At 33.3% G+C, this 27,895-nt stretch overlaps 1 protein-coding gene across 8 annotated transcripts in view; it reads left to right on the top strand.

Moving 5' to 3' along the window:
* Window positions 1-27,895, top strand: part of RALYL (RALY RNA binding protein like) — a 232,244-nt gene that overhangs the window by 26,740 nt on the left and 177,609 nt on the right. Inside the window, exon 2 of one of the 8 annotated variants that reach the window (XM_088149160.1) lies at window positions 14,773-14,844. The exons of the other annotated variants lie outside the window; for them this stretch is intronic. The gene's annotated coding sequence lies outside the window, so the exon portion shown is untranslated. The remainder of the gene's footprint in view (window positions 1-14,772; window positions 14,845-27,895) is intronic. 8 annotated transcript variants of the gene reach the window in all.

Raw genomic sequence — 27,895 nt, 5'->3', positions numbered from 1 at the left:
CTATCTGATGTTGTGAGAGCAGTTTCTCTTCACTATGTTGAAGTGTTGGGTGACTAGCTGTTTCTCAGTTAGTGTGGATGTAGGTCTTCTAGCAGTGACGTTCCAGTTTTAGATGCTGGCTGCACATCCAGTTCTTCCAGATGTTGAGTCCAGGATATAATGTCTAATTGATCTATCTGATGTTGTGAGAGCAGTTTCCTCTTCACTGTGGTAAAGTGTTGGGTGACTAGCTGTTTCTCAGTTAGTGTGGATGTAGGTCTTCTGCCCATCCATAGTTCCCTCATACATTTCTTATATTCCCCTCATTATGTCTAGTCTTGTAGTAGCATTCCATCAATTCCAGGTTCTCTTTCTCATCCATGTACGGTTTGTTCCAGTAGGCCATTTATCTTCAGATTGTCCTGGTTCCCCAACATCTGGCATGGACCTTGTTAATCTAGGTGACATCATGACTCTCTTAGTTTGTATCACTCTCATATCTGAGGTAGGCAGGTGAAGCGTTAGGGGGGTCTTTGCCCAAGGACACATACTGGTAAGGTAGTACCAGCCGGGATTTGAACCCCAGTCTCCTGCATCAAAGGGCGGTGCTCTAGCCACTATACTATCCAGCCGTTATATGCATTGAAAGTATATAGGGGTGCAGATGATGCTAAGATGGAAGTAAAATGTTAGTATGGTATTTGAAATGTCAAACCACTTAATTAGGAAGTTTCATTTACAAAATTTAGGGTCAGTCCAATGTGGATATAAAACATAAATTGTTTACAGCTAGGAGAAAGATTGAAGTATTTCCATAGTATTTCATTCTAATGAATCATAAAAAGATTCTACTTTTCTATAAATCTGTCCTTTTATTATATCCTTTTCTAATTCTTATTGTGTTAATTTGTTTAATCATAAAAGTTATATTTCAAAATGTAAATTGCTTATTGTCAATTCAAGAAAAATCAATCATTTTTCATCTGAGATTTCTGGCCTTTCAGACTGCAATTAAATGGTAAATCATCATTTTAACATCCTGTGAAGTAACTATACCATTAAGATATCCAAAAGATTAGATGTACAGTATTGAGGAGTTATATAATTAAAATTGATTTAATCATATTTTTCATTAAAGTTCCAAACATTACAATTTTAGGCTAAGTCAAAAATATGAAAAATATTTTTTCTATCTTCTGTTTTTAATGGCATCAATAGAGTTTATATTTAAAGAGAGGATATTTTAAGTCATTTTCATGTAGTGCGGTTCTTAATCAGCAACCCTTAGAATCATGATCCCACTGAGCCTTTAATACAGTGTTTAATAAAGATATCTGTTCTCCTGTGTGAGATGAATAATACCATTTAGAAAATCAGTTTATAAAACTGAGCTTCTTAATGCGGAACTTTTCTTGTATTAATTCTTAATTTGTCCTGATACAGTTTTCTTATATCTAAAATTGGTCAGAATTCTAATTCAGAAAAACAGAATAGGGGAAATTAATCTTGAAAAATGAAAATATAATTAAATACTGAAGAGGAATTAGAAGGACAGGATTAGTGGCCTTTTCTGAAAACTGTTAAACAACTTTGCTTCAGGAGGTGTGTGTTTGTGTGTGTTTGTGTTTATATAGATATAGATACACAGACACACCCACCAGTTTTTAATGTGTTGCTTTGACAGTGGACTTGGTTTACGTAGAAATTGCTTTGAATTTCTTTTTGGGTGAAAGTTATAGTTCAACGCTAAGATAAGAGTTTTTCAGAAGTGAAACAAAACTGTAGAACCCTTCTTTATTGCTAAAGGGGAAGTGGAGAGCAGATGTGTTGACCCACTGTTCATTCATATTGTTCTAGGCTTTTCCACATAGTGTTTTTATTACACAGAGGCTCATACACGTAGACTCAGAACAGCCCTAAATCATGTCAAAATTTGAGAGCAAAAGTTCCATCCTGTGGAGAGCAGCATTCAGCCCCCCAACTTTTTTTTTTTAAAACAAATACAAAAAACAAAATGGATGCCTTAAACTCAAGGGCAGGGGGTGGAGGGAGGTTTAATGCCATTAAAACCACCCAAATTTCCCAAAGATTCACAATATTTCAGATGGAATATTTTGACTCTGATGATTCTGATGATATCCTTACATAATCAACAATATCCCCTGCAGACTTCAGAGTTCCAAAACATTTAAAAATTGCAGGTAGTTCTTGTTTAGTGACTGCCTTGTATAGTGACCACTTGAAGTTACAGTGGTGATGAAAAAGTAACTTTGCGACCAAGCCTCACATTTGCTACCTTTGCAGGTCTGTAAAGCAAAGGAAAACTGAAGTAACATCATAAGCACAGTTGCGGTTTCACTTAGTGATTGCTTTGCTTAACAACAGAGTGGCTGGTCCCTAAATGAGGACTAAAATATTCCCAAACTGCAAAAATAAATAATATTACATAACATAAAATTTAAAAAAAAATTAAAAATGCTAAACCCATTACATGATTTTCTTCAACTTCACATTGGACTATAGAAGTTGCTTGTACTTCCACAGTGATATTTTTTTGTTATATACTTTTTTGATTTGGACAAAGACTGAGGACGTAAATATGTATAATTCTAAAATTACTACAAAGTATGATACTTAGAAATTAAATGTAACAGTATGATCCAAAAATGCTACTTACATCTTATTGTGCTGGATTTATCATCACATCTTTGTAATAACTTATTCTGCTTTTATGAGCAATGAAGACGAGATGAAAAAAACATTTCTAAGAAATAGTGTTAATTTGGTAATATCTTACGAAATGTTCTTGCATTAACAAAATTTGTCCAATATAGAGCCAGATAATGCAATCACATTATGCAGTCAGATAATATATTCATTTAAAAGAAACAAGTAGAACTTATTAAAGCATTTGCATTATTAATATTTTTCAAGAAATATTCATGCCCTTTTCCAGGATATATGTTGCTTTTACATTGTTTCACAGTCTCAAGGAAAGACTCAGCTGTTTACGGAGTTGCACAGAAGTGCTATGTTTGTGCTCTCACATGCTCCAATATACCTTTTGGAGTCCAAGTCTGAAGCACTTCACAGACCGGTTTTGTATTTGGGTTATATAACCAGAATGTTTGCTATCAGTACGTAAGATCATGATAATGGCATGGGTTACTTAAAAGAATATTGAACTCCCTGTAATTTTTGTACTTCTAATATTTAAACCAACTTTGTCAAAAAAACACTGAAGGAGACTTTTGAAGAATGAAATCAGAAAATAGTAGCCATTATATGAACAATGTCAATAATGATATCTGCTTCTATGGATGGACTATGTCCAAAAAATGTTATTGAAGAAATGTCAGATGTAGAACAAATTTTATCTGACAAGATAGAGAAGGTATTGAAAGTGGATTTACAACTGACAGGTCAAGAGAATGATTTAGAAAAGGATGTTTCACTAGATCTACAAAAGAAATTGGCTGAGGTTTTAAAATTTAAAAGGAAATACAAATGACAAGCCAAGGGAGTGACCTGGACAATTTTTTCCTACTGGATTTACAAAAGAAGCTTGTTAAAGTCTTAAAGAACTCTGTGCGATGGGACAAAGAAGAAGAGAAGAGAAATTAACTATATTTGAATGAACTAAAGATTAAGACTGTTAGAAGTAAAAGGAAGGAATATAAAGTTGGTTTATTTGATTAAGGTTAAAATAACATGTTATTACTTCTGGCTACTCTTTATGGACTTTGTGCTGACTACCAGGACTGAAAAGATGATGCTTTATGGATTTGTTTATAGATAAGAGATGGGATATGGGTGAAGACATAAATGTTTGTAACTTTAGAGAGGGTGAAGAGTTACGAAGTTTGTTTATACTTGTGATGAAAATTGGAAGTCACTTCTTTATGTATTTCTTTTCTCTTTCTTTATTCTTAGTTTTCTTCTCCTTTTCTTTCTCTTTGCACTTTTTCTTTTTTTATTATTAGTTAAAATATTTCTCTTCTGATATGCAGGTGTGATATGCAGTACAAGGAGCTGTCTTAACTATCTTGATCAGTTTTAAATGAAAGCATCATGGCTTCACCCACAATATGTTGGAGAAAAGGCTGGTATTTGAGTAATATGATTGAGCCATACAAGTTACAGAAATAATTATAAAAAATAATATCTTGCCTTAATGTTGGAATGTCAAATCAATGGGTGAATATCTCAAGTTTTTATTATTAAAATAAACATTATTTCAAGCATTTAATTATTAAACATTTAATTAGGTAATTTACATTGGAGCCCTATTTCAAAGATGTGTCTGCTGGCAGAGAAACTCTTCTTCTAAATGGAAGCAATGTCTGTCAGGTGACTCCAGAGATCTGCCAACAGATAGATCTGCAAGTAGAAATGTCTTGATGGAGCCTATGCTAGCAGAGAAGCTGGGAAAAGGAATGCAGATAAGGAAGGGAAGAACCCAGACCAGCATCATGTCTGCGGTACTGTCATTTGGTTATGTTGAATCCAGTGAAAATTCTCTCCACTCAACCTGTCCCCTCAATCCCTTTATGAGTCATGCTCACCCCCATAAAACTGGCATTCTGGCTAGTTATCATTAGGCTGTGAATAGGAAGGGTGGAGCAAGTGACAAAACTTGCATCATGTCAGAAAAGCTGATTTTCATACTTACGTCAAATGTTGAGACCCAAGTAGGTAAGGGCAGATTTTGAATCATGATGCCATGAGGTTTATCTTCTCAGTTTGACACAATCTCAGTTTGCTCTGAATGGCAAAGAAAGGATAAAATCGGCGTGCAAGTATTTAATGAGACTTGGAAAGCCTTTAAAAAAAATAAAGCAGTACTGTAATTATTTGGTCTGCATTCAGTGTCTGCTGTTAAACAGTAGCATCTTTAGGTAATTGTAGACTCTTAACTTCAATGATTTCCTTTAGTATGAATAAAGCCAGAGAACCATTCTCCATACATATATTTCTTGAAAAAAATTATTGTCTTTCAATATAATAAATACTAAAAACAGGTCAATGATACTTTAAAAATTACATTATCCCAAATCCTCAAGATATTTTAGGCTAAGAGGTAGCTGGTAGTTGAAGATCACCTAGACAGGATCTTAATATTTACAATATGGAAGAGATCAGTATCTTCCTTGCTGTTTTTAAGATAATTCTCTGAAATTGTTCTGCGTTTACAGATGTCTATACAAATGCACATAGCATAGCTGAATTTTTATTTTCACATAAATTGCTATTTTATCATTACATTGTATTTTATATTTCACAACTACTAGTATTACTAGAGAACACAATTTAATCAAGGTTATGCATTTTAAGTTATTCTAATTTAAACTAAGATATTTCACTTTTGTTTACATTGTGCCCAGAGTTAGACAGGAAATTCTGATCTCCTCTTTCAGCAAATCTGATTAATAAGAAATGTATATTCAAATTTTACTGCTGCATAAAAGCAAGCTGTAAAAATTACAGTGCTGTTTTGTACCTCTTACCCTACGTTTTCAGTGGGCATGCTGTTATGCTAAACACAGAATTTGCAGCAGAACAAACTATAAGGAAGTAGGATTTCATGAAGTAATTTGTTTCATAGTTAATATTTGGTATTTATTGACTGCATGAAAAAAACTAGTCATGTTTCTCAACTCATACTGATCTAAAATTTATGTACAGTTAAGTCAGGAAGGTAGGACAGTAATTTCTGTAGGATTACTTATTAAAAGTGTAGAGTTTTTAAGTGGTTCTTTTTTAGGTCTGGGCACTGCTTCAGACTGATTCCAAAGAGTGAACATAGCTCTTGTCTATAGCTCTTTAAAGTAGCTTCACCTGGGATCATAATCCAGTTATGGAGGTCTACACAGAGCCATTCTTTTTATGGCTCATAATAGTAATAATCAGATGGTGTTCAGATAGGGATTTTGATATGCTTACATATGATTTGATTGAAATGGTTCATATCAGCAAAAACCGAGTGGCATGATTCTGATATAAGTTTCTAGAATGGTGGAGATACAGTCTCCTGTTACTTTCAGAGATAACACAGCACATTTCTACCAATGTACTTTTTTCTTCATGACAGTGGTTTTGACTTCCTAACATGTATATCTGTCTAATTCTTGATGATGCCATTAATGGCACCTCATCTTCCCCCACTTAGTATATTAAGAATGTAAAAATCTTTTTTTCACCAAATTATTGTGTCAAAATAGTAATTTTTCCAAATATAAAATTAACATATTAGAAAAAACATTCAAGGCTAATCTGAATCCCTGAAATGGAATGTTGTACAGTTCAGTAACAATGAATGAATATCTGTGTCTTCTCTTCGTCAGTTGTGCTAATCCACTGATGCACACAACAGAAGATTATCTGGAATAACAATTCTGCATTCAGAAAATCCAGCATGTCCTGCTATGTATGTAAAAACAAGATTCATTGCCTTCTTATTGCATGCTTCTTATAATGGAATGTCACATAGTTTGAGACTTTGGAGGGAGAGCAATCCCTCTTATGGTCCTGTAGCAAGATAACAAAATAGTATTATAAATATTTTAGGGATAAAATATTAGCGATAAAAAATATAATTTTCTAGGAATTGTTTCCTGACACATAAATTTGGATAAACATGGTATGTGGTAATTTTATAAAAACAAAAAGGACTAAATATTTTACTTTATATTACTACTATTTTCTTGCAATTAGTCTTGTCTATCATTTGTCACGTCAAGATTTATTTTTTCATCTTACTGCTGTACAATTTTGAATATTTAATTGAAATGAATTAAGTATCAGAACTGAGTAAGTTAACTGCCAAAACAAACTTAATCTAGGAATGTAGATGAAAGCCCTATTTTCGTTGGAAAAAAATAAGAATAGACATAGCACAGATAGCAAGGTATTTTGTTAACGAGTTATATTGCACTGATTTAGCATTTTGGTGTAATTACTGGTTAGATAAGCATAGAAACATTTCTATAACTATTACCAAGATATAATATGGATTTTATGTATATATGATGGGTTCATACATCATATATGTATGTGTGTATGTATGTATGTGGCCTCTAATTTTTTCAGATTATTTTTAAATGCAGGAGAGAAAGTTTCTGTGGCACCAAAAAAGGTTATTTTTCTTTTTAACTCATGAAGGAGTAGGGAATTAAGAATTGGAGCAACTTGGTAGAACAGTTCAAGTCCTTTAAATTTGACTCAGGACTCTGGATGTTTCCCATAATTAAAATTAACAGGTTCAGCTCTTCTTCTCTGCAATTTATAGGCAAAATACATAATTGAAATTATGTATCCAGCTTCCTTGCAGAGTTTCATACCTTATTATGGAACTGAAATATCATAAATGCTCTTGTAGACAAACTTGTCACCTTTGAAGTACACTTTATTTAAAACCTCTCACTTTGATTCATTCCTTATCAGGTTTTTTTTTAACGTGCAGTCATGCAAATATACTTCAGCATTGCCTGTGGTATTAGATTCCATGTTTTTTAGTTATACATTTTTTAACTGAGAAGAACATGCTTCTGATAAGCAGCCCCAGATTAAATTATTTTAAAAAAAAGATTTTAAAAAATGAGAATATGTAAGGATACTTCATGAAATGTTATAACCTCAAAACGGCTGTTCTGGAAATGGTTTATCCTCAAAATATATTGTTCTGAGTTTGAAATCATAAAACAGCCCATTTGGGAATAAGAATGTTCTATGACAAGAATATGTTATGCACCTATCATAATAAATCTACCAGTGGTAAGTAGTTAGGATAATGGTAGTAGTTACTATAAATGCTTGCCATTTGTAGACTTATTCCCACAGTGTGGTGCAAGACAAGATGGATTTATATTCTTACGTGAACAGGTTACTGATTTAAAGGATCCCATAATGTTTACTTTTAATTATGTATTTCATAATGAAATTATTTACTTAGTTGTGAGATGCTAGGCCAATGAATAAAATCCATCTCATCTGAGATATCTATGAACTTGCTTTGCCAGGAGTATGCAGTACATAAATTTGATAAATAAGTAAACAGTGTTTAGAAGTAGGGTTAAGGGTAAATCTGTTCCTGTGGCTGAACAGGCTGAGAAAGGTCTGCATTTGAAAAAGCAGGCCACAGGGTAGGATAAAAGGAAAAAGAGAATTATAAGCAAAGAAGGATCGGATTGCAGAGGAGAGAAAGAAACTGTTGTACTACTATCTATATCAGATCATTCTATAAGTTAAAATAACATGGCATTAAGAATTTATATTGGCCATTATGTTTAGCCTATTAGATTGAGAAAAAGAAAACATTAAAAAGTGTTAATTATCCAGGTTAGAAAGTTATTATAAGCCTTTAGGCAGCATGACAGAGACATCTGTCACCATAAATGAGGGGGAAATGTCTTTTTCTGTGTTGAACAAGCCTTTTTTACCATTCAAAATTTCATGAGCTTTCATGAACATACTAAAAGCTTGACACATGCAGTTAAAAACCCACAAACACAAAATCTCTTTTGTAAACATGTTTTACCTTACATTGGAATTATTTTAAGAGGCATTAACATTAAAAAGTAAGATTTCTATTTAATTTAATGTGGATCTTGAGCAATACAATTTATGCTTTCATATTTTTATATATTCTATATATGTATTTGTTTTTTACAATTAAATATCCTTAAAGCAAATATTAATTCCACCATCAGTAATTATGAGAAAGTAATTTAAATCAGACAGTAATAGCAGATATGCTAAATAGGAAGCATATAATGTAGATCCTAGATTCATAATGTGGCACCTATGGGCAACAGTGTGCTTTATAGACATGTACCTTAGTTTTCATCAAGTTCCTTGCTCTACCAGATTCTTTTAATTTTAAAAAATTGTGAGCTAGTATTCTGTAAAGTAAATAATTACCCTTAACCATAATAGTGTATTTCCAATATTCATTAATTCATTGCATTTACATGGATGTCCACTACTAGGTGACTCTACCGCAGAAGCATTCTTAGAAAGTAAAACAGTTTTTGCATACAATTCACCAACAAAGTTCCACCCTTATGTTCCAGTAGCAAAAAAAACTGTACATATTTTTTGATATCGAATCTCACCTATTCAGTCCTGCTCCTTATTTTCATGCTACTATCTCATCTATTATGAGAATTAGTTTGGGGCAGTGGTTAAGGCGCCAGGCTAGAAACCAGCAGATTGTGAGTTCTGGTCCTGCCTTAGATAGAAGGCCAGCCGGCTGACTTTGGACCAATCAGTCACTCTCAGCCCTAGGAAGAAGGCAATGGCAAACCATCTCCAAAAACTGCAGAGACTAATCCAAAGTCCACATTGACTTGAAGGTGCATGTATATACGTCATATATATTTCAAAATTGAACCTGGTTCTTCCTTTTTAAATGAAAATACTGATATTATCATTTTGCTATAACCCCAAATGTATAATTACTTTAGGCATCCATGCACATATAAGTATTACTTTCTGATATTTTAAATAATGTAAACTTCATGTTGTTTTTGCATTCTCACATAAACACTTTTTACATATCTGAAATTATAAGGTCATGTGCTAAACCAAGATTTGTTTAAAACATAGTTTGTGAAACAAGCTTTAGTGACTTGGATTACATAATGTTTCATCATAAATCACAGTTTACAAATCACAGTGTCTAAGTGGAGAGAAGGAATCTATTCTAACTGATTGTAGTAGTCTTGGATCAGTTTTATCCTACTGATGCATAAAAGAATGTGGAAATTTTATTAAACTTCTGCAGATGAGAGAATCACATTATTCCATTATAAATCTGTTTCCAGTGATGGCAGTGTAATTCATTTTGTTCTTTAAAAAATCTGTACTAGGTCACTTTAAATAGTATAAAGATTATACTTCAGGCACAGGAAATTGTATCAGGCTGTTTTATTTCTTTCAAAAAAGTTTCCTTAAAAGTATATTTAATAATGTCAGACATTGTGTTGTATTGGAGCACTTATTAATTGAGTTTACATTCCAACTTCAGTCAGGTCATTTACACGGGAGATAGTGAATCACGACAAGTAAATACAAGGGGTGATGTATGGGCTTTAAGCTCATTGTCATTACCACCACTCCACTAAATTGTAACTCTTGAGAATATGTGATTGCAAATTTATATACTTACATTTTAGTATCCAGACAATGAGATTTGCAATCAGAAGTATAATTTACAGAGGAATGCCTGTGTTGTTCTATATGGCATTAACAACAAAGGGGCTATATGAAAAACCCTGCTAGATTGGACAATGTTCTATGTGTCTGTCATCTCAGCACAAAGCCAAACAACTGATGTAGTAGAAGTGCTGACCCAATGCTTGGCAGCAGTTAGAATCTGGATGGGGAGGAACAGAGTCAAACTGAATATATCTTTAACTTGGAGTGGTGTTATACTCCCCGGCTAAGAGGTGGTTCACAATTTTTGAACCCTCCTAGACTCATAGTTCCTGCTTAATGAGCAGGTGGCCACTCTGGCTTTTTGATTTGGTATTTTATGTATATTGAAATTAAAAGCAGATAGAAAAGCATGTTATGGATGCTTTTATAATGAGATTGTCAACTACCCAGAGCCTTCAGGATTGGGCAGCATACAAATGAGGTAAGCAAATGAATAAATCATTCTGGGTTTCAGAGTATCTGTCAAATACATTCAGAAATTTTTGAAGGTATCTCTTCCATTGTTGCTCCCTGGCAGTAGGTATTAAATTAAGCTATCTTTGATTCAGATACTGTAGAAAGAATGATAGATACTGTAATCGTATCCTCCATAAAATTGTCTAATCCCATCTAAACTGTCTAAATTGGACTTAATTTCTTCTAGCAAACAGTTAAATTGTACAATGTGTAAGTAGATGCTGTACTACCTTTGGTCAATGGTGAATCATAGTTTTTAAAGAAATTCTTCTATATTTAAAGAAATTCTTCTATATTTTGACAAGTTTCTTGAGCTTGGACACCATAAGTTATTTGTTAGTTTGTAATGCATCTGATATAATGGAAGATTGCAGCCACACAGGACATAACAAAGGAAAATTGTATAAAAGGCTAACTAAAATAGGGCTATTACAGCTATTGCACAATTCTGGCTACTAGATGGCAGCAAAAAAAAAAACAAAAAACCAGAAAACTTTCACCCATCAAGAAATTGTCTGGATTTTTGCAGCAAGGTCTGGTTTGATATACCACCACTTTTGCTGGGATGATGGACCTTTTTTTTAAATGCAGTTGCTGGAGTTAGGCATTGTAGGGCTTTAGTATTTTTATACCTTTTAATAGAATTCCTTTGATATTTGGAAATTTATGTAATGGGAGAAAATTCTCCTTCCCATTTGTGGGCTCTTAGGCAGCTTCTGATGTTACTCAACTACAACTGCTAATTATACCTTAATTGCTGGCCACACTACTGTTTTTTTCTTCCATTATCAGATGGACTTTTAAAATTGGATGTGATGTATTCAGAGAGGAAAAAAAGCACAGCTCCTATTTGTCACAATAGCTGCAAGATATGCTGCTTTTTCATATAATAATACATTAATCCTAGACAATCCTAGAACTAAAAGATTTCTTTTTGTTGTTGTTGTTATTCTTTTTCAGCCATTTAGCTCCATGAATATAGAATAAATGTAGTGTTAGAGACAGATAATAGCTACAAATGTTCCACAACTATATAGTATAGTTTGCCTTCTGTGAGATGGAAACAGTGTGGTTGTGTGTTTTAGATCGTGCTTACTTATCAGTGAAGCTATTGACTTATTGATTACTTAATTACTTTTTTAACGTGCCTAATCAAGAAGAGATGTAGGTGTCTGTTACACATCTGCTCCTACCGATTCAACCCTTAGGAGAGCTGGGAGGGTCTCATAAAATAATGATTATTTCAATACAGTATGATGTATAACTTGGATACTATATCAACAGATCAACCGTATATATATTTTGTTGAGTTCAATGGGTTTGCTCCCAAGTAAGAACAGATTGTCTCTTAAATTAGCAGGCCAGTGCATTCATCTCAGCATGAACAGAAAATGTACGCTGTGAGGTCTTTCATTTATTTTCCATTTAAGGATTTATGCCTTGCCTTCAAACATTTATTTTCTGTCGTCATGCTGCTTCTCTCTCTCTCTTTTGCTACTACTTTTAAATGCCTATGGCTTTGCTAGCTGGGTCCAATCCATCGGATAATTTCCTGTTATGTGCAATTAGATACAGATATTTTTTAAAAAAAACGCAGCATGGAGAATAAAATTCAAGGATATTTTAATGCTTTCTTTCCCATTGTACTCTTCTGCTTTAGGAAAAAAGAAAGCTCTTCTATCGAGTTGGACCAGTGAGTCCATTTAACAGCAGCTTTCTTGGAATTTAGACAAGATTTTTCACCCCAGGTTTACCTGGACATGCCTTATGTGAAGCAGGAGTTTTACCACTGAACTGTAGCTGCATTCAGCTTTCCCACTCTACTGAGCTAAACATGTAGCATTTTGAAGTTGGAGGGGAGATAGAAAACTACATGTGGGAATACACATTGGATAAATAATGGATTTAGAAAGGGTTAAATATTTTTCTCCTACTTTTCTGCAGAGAATGCTGTTATCAATATTATGTGAGTGCCTTTAGGCTTATAATGAAGTTTCTATCATGTTACACTGTTGTACATTGCAGTCCTATAAACTAACAGAAATTAATTCTACTAATTTCAGTAGGGTTTTTTACAAGATAAAATAGGTATCCCAAGAGTGAGACTTTAAAAGCATTTGCTGCCTAATCAGGGTTGTTTTTATAAATGTTTTCTCAGTGAACTTTTAAAAAAGTTATTTAAAGTAAGTTATTTGTTATATGTTTTTTAAATGTTTTGAATGGGAAAAGGATAAGAAATGTGGGTAAGGAATAGATAGAGGATATAAACAGCAGGTTTGTAGCAAAATTAGTTGAAAAGTAATGATTGTGTGAATAAAATTAAAAGTATGAGGATGTAAATCTTTACTAAAGTTTCTCATTTGTCTTTATCTCAGAATTGTGATTCATGATGAAATAGTCTTATGAAAGCTTAGCTAAAGTAGTTGATGGGACATTAACTGATTTAACTTATTTTGACTGTTTTATGATGTCCCATATTGTTATTTAAGTATTAAGTATTAAAAATGTTCAAAACCTTTCTCAATTCTGCTACAGCTATAGTAGACTTATAGCAGCCTTGCCCTACATGGTACCATTCTGATGTGTTACCTTTCCCATCATCCACGACTCTTCTCCATTATGGCTGGGAACAGTAACGAGTTTTACCATGCTGGGTGGACATTGCATGTAGGGAGACATAACTAGAATAAAATTCAAAATATGTCACTTAAATTATTAATTATTTTACATGATTTATATGTTTATTTGTCACCCTTTTAAAATCTTGGATACTAATTTGTTTAGAGATAAACCAGGAATAAGTGTTTCAGGAAGTCTAGATTCAGATCAAGACAGATAAATCACATATTCTATTTTATCCCTGACATTTTTGTTAAATCATTGATATTTAATTTACTATCAGTGTTCCTGTAACAATTTTGCCTTAGTGATATCAAGGTGAGTTGAAATAATTTTCTTTAAGGTTGTTTCTATAAGATTCATAGCAAAGTATTATAAATGATGTCCTCTCATCTTTGCTAGCTGGGTCCAATTAAGGTTTTTTGTTTTTCTTTTTCATGACAAAATACATGCTGATGTGAACAATTTATGACTACCTTGCTATACAAAACTGTTATAATTTAAATCCTCTTATATATCAGACATAAATAACCTATCTGTGATTTCAGGTTGGTTCCTTGTATCAACTCCTATCAATCTACATTTTGACTTTGAAGCTATAGGACTTATAGAACAAGAAATGTAATAAAAATGTAATTCAGAATCTTTGACTGTAATGAGTTGAGATTACAACAAAAAATTATACCCAACATGATTTATTATAGTCATTTTTTATAGGTGTACAATGCATTCATACAATGATTTTCATTATGAAAAGGATTCCAGTGTTACCCTTGGCAGAGAGAACCATTTGCATAATGCACAAATATGTTTCATAATATTTCTAAAAGCTGTAAAGGTCTTAAATTTCAAAGGATTAATTTAACAATTTAGATATATTTGAAGTATAAGCCCCATGCCACCAGCTTAATAAAGGAAATCTGGAAACAATACAAGGAGAAACACATTTAAAATAACAAGTAAAATGTGGATAAGCTCTTAAGCACTTCTTGTCGTGGTTTGTGAATATTTTTTAAAAATAATGCACCTTATGTATTGCAACAGTATTCTTTGTTTTATATATTAATGCAATGTGATCACACAGGAAAGATAATTATGTACAGACTAATTGTACTTCTCATGTCAATTATTGCTACTTCTTTTTGTTAATTTTAAAATAGTGTACATTTGAAGAAACTCTTATATCTGGAAATATTGTATAATGTTTGATTATTCTTGTGCCTTTCCTAGATTTCTTGACACAGTGATATCCTGATGTGAGATTAGTCCTATGTTTTTAGACTCGGATGAAAAGTCTTTCATATTTGACTTAGTTCTAGCATAAACACCAAACCGTGAATTGCCACTGTAAAAATTAACTTTATTTCTCATATGCTCCACAACTATCATTTCATCCACAGAAAGGGTGGAGGGGCAAATGATAAACTATGTATTGCAACATCACAGCACAAACTACATGCCCAGTGACTTCACAACTCATGTTTCGCTTTTTCATCATAGTTGGTACCTTTCACTAAAGAAGACGACAGTTCACTTAATTGGAACATTTCACAAGAGTATATCAGTTTATCAGTAAGTCATTTTTGTTATTTATAGAAATTTTTGTACAAAATTCTAAAAGCCAAGTATTTTATTAGAAAATGTGAGGTTTTTGTACCCCACCTTTCTTTCAATAACATTCATGTAAAAGGGAGAGGCTAAAAGATGAAAGTCATGATAATTTCTGATGTGACCTTTAGGTGGCCAAGAATACAATCCCAGTTGATTAGCCATTATTGCTTTTTTATGTGCTGAGTTCTATAAGTGTCAACATGTAGTTAAAGCCTAAAGTGGTCCTAAGGATTTGGATCAAGATGATGATTGTATTCATTATTATTATATATGTAGCTAATGGGTTACAATCAATTCTAAATATAAGCTACATGGATATACTGGGCCAGTATATATCCAGTGTATACATCTAAGAGTACAAGCTAGCTATAATTCTCAAAATGAGCAGGCTTGTCTAATTTTGTGGGTAACAAAACCATGCTATTATTGTGACCAAAATGTTCAGAGTAACCTTCAGTTAGAAGAAAGGCTACTACAAAAAATTATGAAAACACTAATTATTGTTTTCATAATTAAAAGAATAAGGTAAACACAGCAAAATACATAAGGATCACATCACTATGTGAGTAAGCATTGCTTTTATATAGAGCCATACAAGGATGTCAGTATTTACACTGATAGCCTTTATAAACATTTCTGTTTCCCCCCCCCCACAGATTCTTAAGACCTCTGCATGTAGTTATGTAATGTTTAAAATACAATGAGCAGTCATTATGCCAACATTAATCTGCAGACATTGCTGTCTGCTTTAATTCCTGGTTTGTCCTTTTGTAAGCATTAATTACACATGTCAACAGCACTTAGTTTAGAGGAAGATAATTGCAGGTATAGCAGAGGGTTATTCTTGGCAAATATATACTTGAAAGATAATGTCTTCATATTATTAAACTTTATTCAACATTTTTTGCTGAATTGAATAATTTGTCTGGTTTTAATCCTTTAAGCTTCAGTACATATTAATAAAATATGCTCTCTCATTAAATGTTTTAAAATTTATAATGCTAATTTGTAATCCAGATGTACAGGCACCATTTAAACTAGCGTATTCTGATTTAAAGAGTACAGAACGTAGGTTATCACCTAGCATGGCAGAAGTAGTTCATTGCTTATTAATAATTGGTTCTGTTAGAACTACATTTGAAATATGAACCTGTTGTATGTAGGCTGACTCACTTTCTTCCATTTACCAGCTGTTGGATCAGTTTGGTATTTAAAATCACAATGGAAACTGAAAAGCCTTTCTTGTAATAACATGCGAACAAGTATACATACAGATATGTATAATATAAAACTTTGGCAATGTTACAAAATTGGTGAACAATTTAAAAAATGAGTTATATATTTGGTGTTATATAGCACACTTTTTAAAAGACTGACCATGAGTTGGTAGAACATATTTTCTCCTACATTTATTCAGATTATATATATCAACTATCATATGTCAACTATCATTACCAATTATGAGTAATTTTAGTACTAATTTTGTACTGTCTATCTTTGCTGTCAAATAAGTTTGTTTGTTTGTTTATGTTAAAAGAACCCCAATTACTATTTACCTTGTCAGTCCAGGTAGAAGAATTGAAGGAATTCTTGAATAGGATGGGGTAATAATTATCATTCTGCTTACTCTAAACCATGCGTTATTCTATAAAATACATGTAATTTATTTTCTAAATTAAAACTCTTTAATGCTTTAGTTTATTCTCATACAAGTGAGGAGGATGTTGATAACTTTTTTTTTTCTGTGTCATTTTTACTGATACATTATTTATTTTAAGCTGGGACAAGCAGAAAAATATACATTCTTCTTCATAAAGCCGTAGCATAGTTTTAAGAACCCACTATAATAACCAGAATGTAGTTATGGTTATTGCATTAGCTTCTGTTGAATGGGCTGAAAAGATGCACTTTTGTATTATTCTTATAAGTAAGAAAATTTGTCAGTTTCTTGATATGAGATCAACTTAGAACATTAGCATCTTTGTTTGATTTCTGTATAAGAAAATACTTCTGAGTACAGGACATAACAGAAATGTCTGGTTTGTATTAAAGTATATGATTACTTCTTCCTTAAAATTAAACAAGTATTTAATCAGAGAAAGACATGCATCTCTGCTTTCCTAGAAGCACAAAAACAACAATAACATGGATTGTATTTTTGAACTTCAGAATGATTATTCATTCATGTAGTTATTAGACTTGGATACATAACAGATTGGTGTTATTTTTTTCACCTCTTCAGACCCTGCCTTAGATGGTACCAAAGCTATACTATAATTTTTCAGTATGTTGAAGGAAAACAGAGTATGGCAACTGAGAGCATCTGATAAATTAAATTTGACATATTTTTTATCTATATAAGATGGGTTCTGAACAGCTGGTAATTGTTAATATTTTAGCAATTCTATTTTGTGTGGAATTATGCTTCTGTGTTCAATACTAATGAGATGAATTGCACTTCATCAAACTGACAGTTCTTCTTTTGATGAGTGTATGATATGATATATTTTTCAAAGTGTTCCTTAATGGATATACTTACTTTTTGAAAGAAGGACTCATTTCTTAGATTTCTGTTACTAAGCAGATGGTGAAACTTTATCCTGATGTAAACTTATTAAAGCAAATAATGAAAGGATATAAAAATACCAAAGTAATTTGTATGAAATTTAAAACTGACCAATGACTAACTTAGAAAAAGGGTAAAAACCTTCATAAAATCTATTAAAAATCATTCTGATATCATTTAATTAAATATAAGACTGAATTGCTTTCATTTTTATTTCCAAAGAAGAAAGCGTCAGTGAAATTTTCAGTTTGTTGAGAAGCTATTGCACTTTTCTTACATGGGGTGTCTGAAGTATGTGTGAACATGTCCTATTTTTCATTGTACAAGGATCTCTCTACTCTGTACCCAGAAGTCTAAAGGAATATGGTAGCACTTTCCAACTAATAAATTTTATTAAAAGACAAACACTTTTGTAAGTTGTAGGTGACTTCATCACGTGCATCTGATGAAGTCAGCTGTAACTCATGAAAGCTTATGTATTTTAATAAAATGCATTAGTCGGAAAAGGTGCTACCAGAATCCTTCCAATTTTTTCCTACCATAGGCTAATGTAGCTCTCCTTTTACAATCTGTACTCTGCAGTATATCTAGCTTACCACACTTCAGTTAAATCCCAGAACAAATTCCCTTCACAGCTGCTGTCCAGTGTCAGGAAAGAAACACATTTAAGGTGATCATCGCAGGTGTTATGTGTGCGTTCATGTGTGCTCTGAATTACATTGTGCCCTTCAAATCTGGATCTTCGTGCAGCCTTAATAAATTTCATAGACAGTTGTAAAAAATAATTGTGTTTTTCAATCAAACAGTGGACAATGACAAGAAAATCCAAATACTAACCCTAAAGATTTTACTGGTGGTCAAGGCATATATGCGTAACATTTATACCAAGAAAAACTTTTTCTTAAGGTACATTTAAATTATGGCTGAGAATGTACTCAATTTTCCTATAATAATTGCCTTTCTAGTTGTAAGATTAGGCATTTAATTAAAAGTTTCTGCAACAGGAGCAAGATGGTTTTCATGTTGTAACATATTCCTTATATATTCTATCCACATTCATGTGTGAAAAGGCAATAAAATTGTATTGAATAGATTTCTAGAATCCTTACTTGTGCTCAAAGTGTGAATACTAACACCATATCTTACACCGAGACCTTATTTAATAATTGAATCTGGATTTAACAAAGTATCAGATAAGTTTACAAAAAAGTAGCTCACACCTATGTATTTTGATTTTCAGTGCAAATTAGCTTAGCATTTCACTTATTGCGCAAGATAGAATTTCAAGCTCCAAGTAGAAACACATATACTTTTCAGATTAGCAGGTATTTCAATAAGACATACTCACAGAAACAGCTTTCATAAAAGAAAATATGATGGACTTTAAAAAAAAAATTCAATAGAACTATAATATATTGATTCAGCAGTATTCGTGGGATCATGTAGGTCTTAAGCTCACAGGAAATATTTTGTGCTAGCCTGCCTGTTTTGTGGTGTTACTTTTCTGAATAGGTCTTGGGCCCCTGTGAAATAATGCTCTTTGGTTATTGGCTGTATCCAGGAACATTCCAGTAAATACATCATTAGCATGCACTTAATGATACCCTTGACTATAACCTCTTAAATTACTCTGGAAGTTCATAAGTTTCAACTTATGAGCCCATGATGAATCTGCCCATGATGTTTCAAGAACTGGTGAGTAAGTAGCCGGCATCTCTGGGCTATTGTTATCTTTAAAGACAGCCTTCTTGTGCCAAAGGCTCTTCCAGTGACATAATCACTAAGAAATCCTGCGCTAAACAGTTCTATTATGCTCATATTTTGTCTCCATGTTCTCACTGATCACTCTTCAAGCATGCGCTAAATAGAAATGCCATGGGTTCTGTTACCATCTGTTCCAGTTTTCTCTCTACTCTACACAGCTGCTGCATACTTATGCTCTCTCTCTGGAGTATTTCATAAGGAATCCTTACGCATTGTTGCCCTTCTGCTCAGCGTCCTTGGAGGAGCCAGATTTCCTTGTAAATCAGGAAAAATTAAATAAAGATGAAAACATAGGATTAAAAGTTTGTCTTTTCTAAAAACATTTTTCCAATGAACAATACAGAAAGCTAGTATGTCTGCACCTTCCAATTGAAGACACACTTAGGGTGATTATATATGAGTTTATGGCTAAACTCATATATTAATCTGAACTTGTAATTCATGGTTTTAATTATTACTCAAAGATCTTTTTAAAGCAATTAATTATCTGACTTCTGATATCTTAAAGTTATCTGTCATTTTGGCAATCATGATCCTGTTCTGTATTGCTGTTTCTATTATGTCTCTTCACTCATATTTATTGCTTAGATCTTGTCCCAGGATGGTCATGGATATCCTTGAAGCAGGATGCTGTTTGCTATGTAGCTATTTACATTTGGCTATATGATTGAGGGTAAATGAAGACAAGTAAAAATAAAGAAAATACTTATTAGATTCCTATTTTTAATCCCTGCTAATTTGTAGAAAAGGTGAGATCACTACAATAAGTATTGAATGTATATATGATATGTTTAAGTGGCTGAACAATTTAAAATGAAAACAGCAATAATAAATTTTAATGTATAAAAATATGCAGATTACAACAAGAGGAGTCAGTTTTCCTAAAACTCAAAACATGTCTTATAATTACATAGCCATAGTAATAGATTAATCTTTAAAAAATCTTCAAGAAGTGTAGAGGTCAACTCCTCTAAACTATTGTATAGACTAAACTATTATATAAAGTGCCCTTTATATAATAATAATATATTATTTGTGAATATTTCATTATTGTCCAAAAGTAAATATTTGTGCTTCATGCAACAATATTCCAGTAAATAAAGTGTCATCAGTGTCACTGTAAATGAACTAAATTATGGTGTCTTTTGGTATGTTAGTGACAGCTTGGACTAGAATATCAAATAATGGAAAACCAATTTTTCCTTCTGGGTCTTCAAAATTTTATTTTGGCTGCTTAGCCATGCTTAATCACTATCATAATTGAGGTTAATTTATAAGATCTTCAGCACCCCTATCAATTAATAAACAGGAAGCCAATTAAACCAATTAGAACATATTGGAAGTTATCTACTACCATCTGGAAATTTCTGTTATCAGAATGCATGATGGTGGCAATCTCTTCATTTTTTTCAAAAAATAAACTCCTTTCTTATCCGACGATAAATATGGAAAAAATGTTTCTTAATTTTAATTCGTGTTCAAAAAGTTTTCCTCCAAACTTCTATATTCATTCTATACTATGCAACAAATTTATTTACTTTCCAGTCAAAATTGGAGTATTAACAGTGTATTTTAATATAACAGCTATTCGGGAGAATTCTCCAAATAGCTAAATTTCAATATTTTTGATAAAAATACCCATATTTTTATATTTTTATTTATTTTGGGAATATTTTTCTCTGGTGGCAGACATGGTTTACATGTTAAACTCTGTCTGAAAGCCTGGATAGCAGCTGCTTGTCAAAACAAGTATTACTGAGCTAGATGGACTTATGATTTAACTTGATATATCTTCTTTGCAATCATGTGAAAGCAAAAGTAAAATGCTGATTTCACAGAGTAGGCAGTGCTGGCATGTTTATTCAACAGTGCCCTTTCCCATAGTCATATATATCTCAAATGTTCACTCACAACTAAATCCCATTTCACAAAGATCCTTTGCAACCATAATTAATAGTTTCCTTTTTGCAGATTCTGCATCTTGTATTGCTTCCAGCTTAGCATAGCAGGGGGGGTTAATGATTAATTGCCCATTAGTTCTCATTTATTTAATCAGTTTTATTATATACAATGATATGAAATTTTACAATCATTGTTTTTTCTCCAATAAGAAACAGAAGCCAGCTAATTAAAACTGCAATACTAATGTACCTAGAAAGGTTTCCCTAGGGCGATAAAGTACTTGGGAGCTTCATCTATACATTTTTCTACAAGGTCTAATTTCAGAGGAGTAGCTTTTCTATCATCAGAAACCCCAATGTTAGAAAGAAAGGGAAAGATTGGACAGTAGGGCATCCCAGGGCTTGCTGTAGGTCCATTGGTCAAAGCCCCTGGTCTTCTACCAAATCCACAGGTCAGGGAAGGAAAAAAATAGGAAGAAATGCAAGTATATGGGGGAAGGTAGAAGGATAGAAATCCCTTTTCTTTTCTTTTATAATCAGTAAGGAAATCTTTGAAAATCAGAGACCCTAATCTAGGAGCTTTCTAAAAGAGGAACTAGGATCTTGCTGCCTGTAGTGATATTGGAAGAAGCTTGTAGAAGAAAGTTTTTAATAAACACACAGAAATACTTAGAAGCTTCAGCAGTGCTTTGCATGTTCACTGAATATAGGCTTGTTCCAACCTATATTTGATATTTAAAAATTATAGACCTCACAATGTTTGGAAAAAATAGGAAACATGAGAATGGTAATTTAGCAATAAATCAACAATATTTTATTCTATTAAAATCTGGCAATTCTGAAGAAAAAATAGTCTTGTAGGAGCAATCTTTTAGTTTATAACTGTTTAATGAGAACACTAAGACACTGGTAAATTGTTAGTTGACCCAATAGCAGCTGATATTTTAACATCATTCTAATAATTCTCTGGGTGTTAGGCCCTTGGTTCTGGAGATTTTCCATCTTTTGTTCTGGATGGTGCTGCACTTTCCCAAGCAGAACCAGGATGCAATCAGGGTATCTTCCTGGACTCATGGCTCCTGTGTGATGAACAGGTGGCAGCCATGGGCAGGAGGACCTTTGAACAGCTTCATATTGCGCCTGTTCCTGGACCGGGAGACCCTATTCATGGTCACTCATGCCTTAGTCATGAAATGCACTCTACATGGGGCTGCCCTTGAAGAGCATCCAGAAGCTACAGCTGATACAGAATGTGGAGGGGTGGGCAATTATGTGCATCCTTGATCAGCACATGTTATATCTCTGCTTCACAAACTGCATTGGTTGCCAGTTTGCTTCTGGGTTCAATTCAAGGCTCTGGTTATAACCTATAAAACCCTTTATAACATGGGGCTGGGTTATATGAGGAGGTGCCTGTCTGCCCATTCATTAGGTCCACAGAAGAGGCATGCTCTGGGTTCCGTCTGCTAAGGAATGCCATCTGGCAGGGGTAAGGAAGAGAGCCTTTTCTGTTGTGGTGCCCAACCTCTGGAATATCATTTTCCCAGAAATTAAATTGGCCGTAACCCTGTTGGTGTTTGTAAGTCCTTAAGGACTTGATTTTGTCACTGGACCTGAGGGTCAGGAGGTGTGACTGAGCCCATACGTTGGTTACATTGGTTATGTTGCTTTGGGATTGATCAGTCTACTTTACCCCAGCTGCATGTTGCTTTTTATGTTTTTCTATTCTTTATGTTTTTCTGTTTTCTTATAATGTTAGCCCCCCAGTGTCATGAATTTGAGATGGGCAGCCATATAAATTGAAATAAATAAAGTTCTGAATGTTTAATTTAATTTAATAGATTTGTTATGGCCGCCCATTCCAGAAGACTCAGGGTAGCTTACAAAATCCAAAAACAAACAGTTAAAACTCACATAAGCAGGCAGCCCAGACTAAAACAACTAGGATAATGAACAGTACAAATATGACAGGGGTTCCACAAATGCATAACAAACACATTAACCCCAGGCCTGGGAACAGAGCCAGGTCTTAAGGGCTTTTTGGAACTCCAGGAGAATGAGTGTCGTCTGTATCTCTGGGGGGAATGATGTTCCAGAGGGCGGGGGTAGTGACAGGGAAGGCATGCTTCTTTGGTCCCACAAGATGCCAAGGTTTAAGTGAAGGGATTTCGAGCGTACCCCCTCTGCCCAAACATACTGGGCAGGCAGAAACAATTAGAGAGAGGTGATCTCTCAGATAAACAGGCCCTGTGTCATAAGGATAGGTGATGACAAGCACCTTGAATTCTGAAATGAGTTGTTGTCAAGCGCCAGTAGTATTTTATGAGAGTGCATAGACTTGTACTCCACATGAAGAATCAAATAACAATTCATTATGAAAGTTGTCTTTCAGCTGAGCTTAACTCATGGTGCCTTGGCGACCTTGGCAAATTAAGAAAAGCTAAGCTAGAAAATACCATGGATGAAGGCTAGACTGAGAAGTTGAGAATACATCTTGGAAGAAGCAATCGAAAACCACTCCTATCTTGCTAATATGAAATGGCCATGGTCTTGAAAGCCCTGCAGTATCGTTCAAGATGAAAAAGAAAAAAATTGTGTTAAACTCTTGCTGCATATGATATTAATCTTTTTCACATCTATGATGAAATAGTGATTGATATCACATCTATGATGCAAAAGTAATGAAATTACTTTGTTGGTAGCAAATTACTTATTTACCTTTCCTTGGATGGTTGTTCATCAAGGTCCAACTTTGGGTTTTGAAAGGAGTGTAAAAAAGTACATGTTTATGATTGAATAGTCTTGCTATCCTGAATGCAGCATTAATAACTGCAGATAGCAAAAACCACAAAGTATCCTGATGTGATTTAAATTTTCAGAATGGGGCTGATCCAAATATCTCATTGGCAGGCATTCTTAAGGAGCAGAGAAGTTAAAGCTGATCCAAAATAAACAGGGCTGAAATATTGATATTCTTTGCTTTAGTTCTTCTGTTAATCTGCTTACCAATTGAAGTCATTTTCATAGGCCCTACTCTGTCTTCTTCCATTAAAAGAAGTGCAGTGACCTACTATATTTTTCATAGCAGAAATATTAGACTTACATATTTTTAGTATCTTTTTTTAAAAAGTTCCAAATATTCAAGGATCAAATATATTACAGTTATAGCAATATTATTTTATCACCACCTTATACATTTATGGGTGGATTTGTTTGCTACTTTGGGCTTTGTGGCTTTGTAATGTTCTATATCATTTAAATCTTTTTGGGGGGGAAGGTACAGTTTTTATGCATATATATAAATGAATCTGGATTCATTTTGGTAATAGTATGTCAGCCAAGTCTCTTCCTGTTTGTTCACACAGCTGGAAACCCATGGTTTCTCTGTGAATCTGAACCTGACGGTGTGAGCTTAGAAAGAAAACCTTTGCGTGTGCTTCACATATGAAATGCTTGAATTTTATGGAGAAATTATTGAAAAGAAAATCCATAATCTTGTGGTATATTTTTCAGGCAGCTTCTTTATTAGCATAAAAGCTAGTTATTATTTCCTTGTTAACCAACATATAAGGCACATGAAAAGTTAGCTTTCTTTTTAAAAGATTTATGCTTAGCTTTAGAAATGTACTGTACTAAAAAGGAAGCCTGAACTTTTTTTTATTAAGGAATGGCCATGAACTTATAAATTCTTAATGTAATTAACTTTGGATGTTTTGTCATTCCTCTTAGTTTCATACTGTATGTATCTAGTTCATTGTAGGATTCACTGCATTAATAGCTATTTTTCTGGGTTTTAAAGAAAAAAATAAGCCAGGAGAAATCTGTATAGAAAATATACATGTTATGGACAGTATACTTGTAATTAACATTTAATAATACTGAATGTAAATGATGACTTTCAGTCTTGTATATGCATTTCAGGTGTTTTAGCATGGTACAAATGTGATATCTTCCAAGATTTCTACTTCCCAAAGATTTTGAATTCTGCAGGTGCATACATAAGTATAGGTTACTTTATCTGAATGCAACTGAACAAGGTGAAATCTGAATTTTAATCCCCATGGTAGCAATAAAATATTTATGTATTTAAAATATTTATACTGCTTTTCATGCATACAGTGATCAGGTAACATACAAACAATAGTGATATAAAATTCTATGGTAATAAAGCAAGCATTAGTTAATAACATCAAAATAAATAATCATATGTCAACACAATTAGTTTTCATGAGGAAAGTGTTGCCTCTTCAGTCTTTCTTTCAGAGATGCATAGTGCAAATTAATTCCACAATTAATGTGGGGCAATGCCAAAGCCTTATAAGCGATTTTACTTTATTTCATTTTTTTTATACTCATAAAAACTCTGTATGCTCCATGGTAACAAGCATCTTTCAGAACAAAGCTGTATAAAGTCCGTTCTTGTTATTAGAAAGAAGAGTAGTGATAATTGAGGAAACTTTAATGGATACAGTTGAGTGGTACATTGTCCACTGTAAGTATTGAAGTGGCGATTTAACACAATGGGATATACTGTATGGCATGCAGCCTATATACTTACTGTTTTAATCATCCTTTTGCTGTTTATTCCAGAAAAAAAGTCTTTAAACTTATGTTTAAAACTTTTTTTGCTAAGGATTGAGGGGAAACTCACCCACTACTGTCAGTCTTGTTAAGCCAAAGGTTCCTAAAAGCTGAAAAGCAGTTAACAAGCAATTTTTGAAAGTGATTCAAAAGGAAGTGTGCGAACCCAGTGTCCTTTTAAAACCACTGACTGTGGTCTAAGCAAGATGGTTATTCCCTCGTCTCTCAGACCTGTCTTGTGGTCTCCTCACAAGGAGCATCTGTATGGAGCACTTATGGGCAATCTCAAGTCATCTCCTTGTCCAGAGGGGAATTATGAAGAGCTGGTCTACTTGCTGGCTCTTCATTCTGCCATGGTCATTGATTCAGCCTTTTATAGACATCTGTATCTTAGTGACATAGATACGACATCTCATGCTCTGGTTTTCCATTATGCATCTGTTTTTATCCCCAATTTTGTTGGATATGGCTCTTTGGATTCTTGCTGAGTATTGTTTATATTCTGTGGCCTAACAATTAAATTAACACTAGATTGATTGATTACTAGGCCAAACATGCCATTTTCTTTGAACCTGTGCTCCTTAATTGACTTTCCCGCATCTGGATTCTGCTATCAGGAACTTTGTTCTTGTCACTAGCCTTCCCTTCCCCACCTTAATTGGCTTGCTTAGGCCAGACTGTTATTTTCAACTCGAATCTCAGAAACTCTCTTGTAAAAGCAAAACTTAGAAATAAACTGAGTCATTGAAAGTTTCAATTTTTGCGTGAAACAGAAAAAAACAAAATTATGATCTTTAGATTTGATGATTAGAAATAATAGTGGACAGTATAAAAAATGAAAGTTATATTGTAAACTTAGAGTAAAATGTACTGTAAATTGATACTTATATCTGTTGTGAAGAAAGTCAGAAGTCATTTTTTTGTTCCCTCACTCCCTCCCTTCCTTCCTTTCTTTCTGCACTTTTGACTTTGTTCTTTCTCTTCTTTTTCATTCTTTCTTTCCTTTCTCATTCTTTATCTTTAATATTAGTTTTTGTTAGTTTTTACTGTTCTTATCTTAAAATCGAATAAAGTTATTTTTAAAAAAATCAAGTGGCATACAAATTTAATATATTATTATTAAACATGTTTCTAAAATATAGCAATCTACTAAATAAAGTAAAATGTAAGACTGTTGAAAGTTGAGATATTTTCATTTTACAGTAGTCCTTACTTAACAATCACAACTGGGACTGGCAACTCCATCGCTAAGCGAGGCAGTTGTAAAGTGGAACATCACATGACTGTGCCAGACTTCCAATGTTAGTTCCACTGCAGTCGTTAAGCGAATCACATGGTTGTTAAGTGAGATATCATGTGACTGCAACTTGTGATTTTACTGTTGGCTTCTCCATTGACTTTGCTTGTCGGAAGCCGGCTGTGAAGCACACAAATGGTGATCACATGACTGTGGGTTGTTGCAATGGTCATAAATGCATGCTGATTGCAAAGCACCTGAATCGCAATCATGTGACCGTGGAGACGGTGAAATGGTCATAAGTTTGAGGACTGGTTGTAAAGTTACTTTTTCAGTGCCGTTGTAACTTCAGTCGCTAAACAGGGCATTCATTAATTGAGGACTACTATAACTGAAACTTCAGTATAACTTTTAGCATTTTTGAAGCTAGATTAAACCACATTTGTTTTATGTTAAAATTTCTTTCTCTGAACATTATTTATTTCTCTGTATTAGACCTGTACATTAGAACAGAGTTACTGTATATGAGACCAATAATAATTTCATAATTGTGCCATAAAATTATATGTATTTAAGTAACAGCAATGTAAATTCCTTTTAGCATTATTTCTATTTCTTAGTCCTGTAAGCTTCAGTAAGTTCTAACAAATTCAGTATTTCCCCATAGTGGGATGAGGTTGCTATGAACAAAGATAAATGCCATGTTTTAAAATGCTGATTTTAATTATGAGGAGCCACAAGTGCATTACTGTATCTATGCTCCTTCAGACATCAGTGCAGCTTCTAAATAATATCCCTGTGAATTATTGTCTTCTTATTTCTAAAAAGTTGCATGCCAACTTTTATACTTGCAATTCTGAATCTTTCTATCACTAGAAAGAAAGGACCATTATGGATTTTTTAAACCAAACTTTTGTTCAAATTATGGTTCCAGCTACTCCTTTCTAATCTAGACCTAGTCTG

This window comes from Python bivittatus, unplaced genomic scaffold (genome assembly GCF_059951505.1).
Source record: "Python bivittatus isolate LINGU-HERP-01145 unplaced genomic scaffold, Pbiv_v1 ctg000590_np1212, whole genome shotgun sequence".
NCBI classification, from domain to species: Eukaryota; Metazoa; Chordata; class Lepidosauria; order Squamata; family Pythonidae; genus Python; species Python bivittatus.
This window is presented reverse-complemented; position numbering and strand designations above follow the sequence as displayed.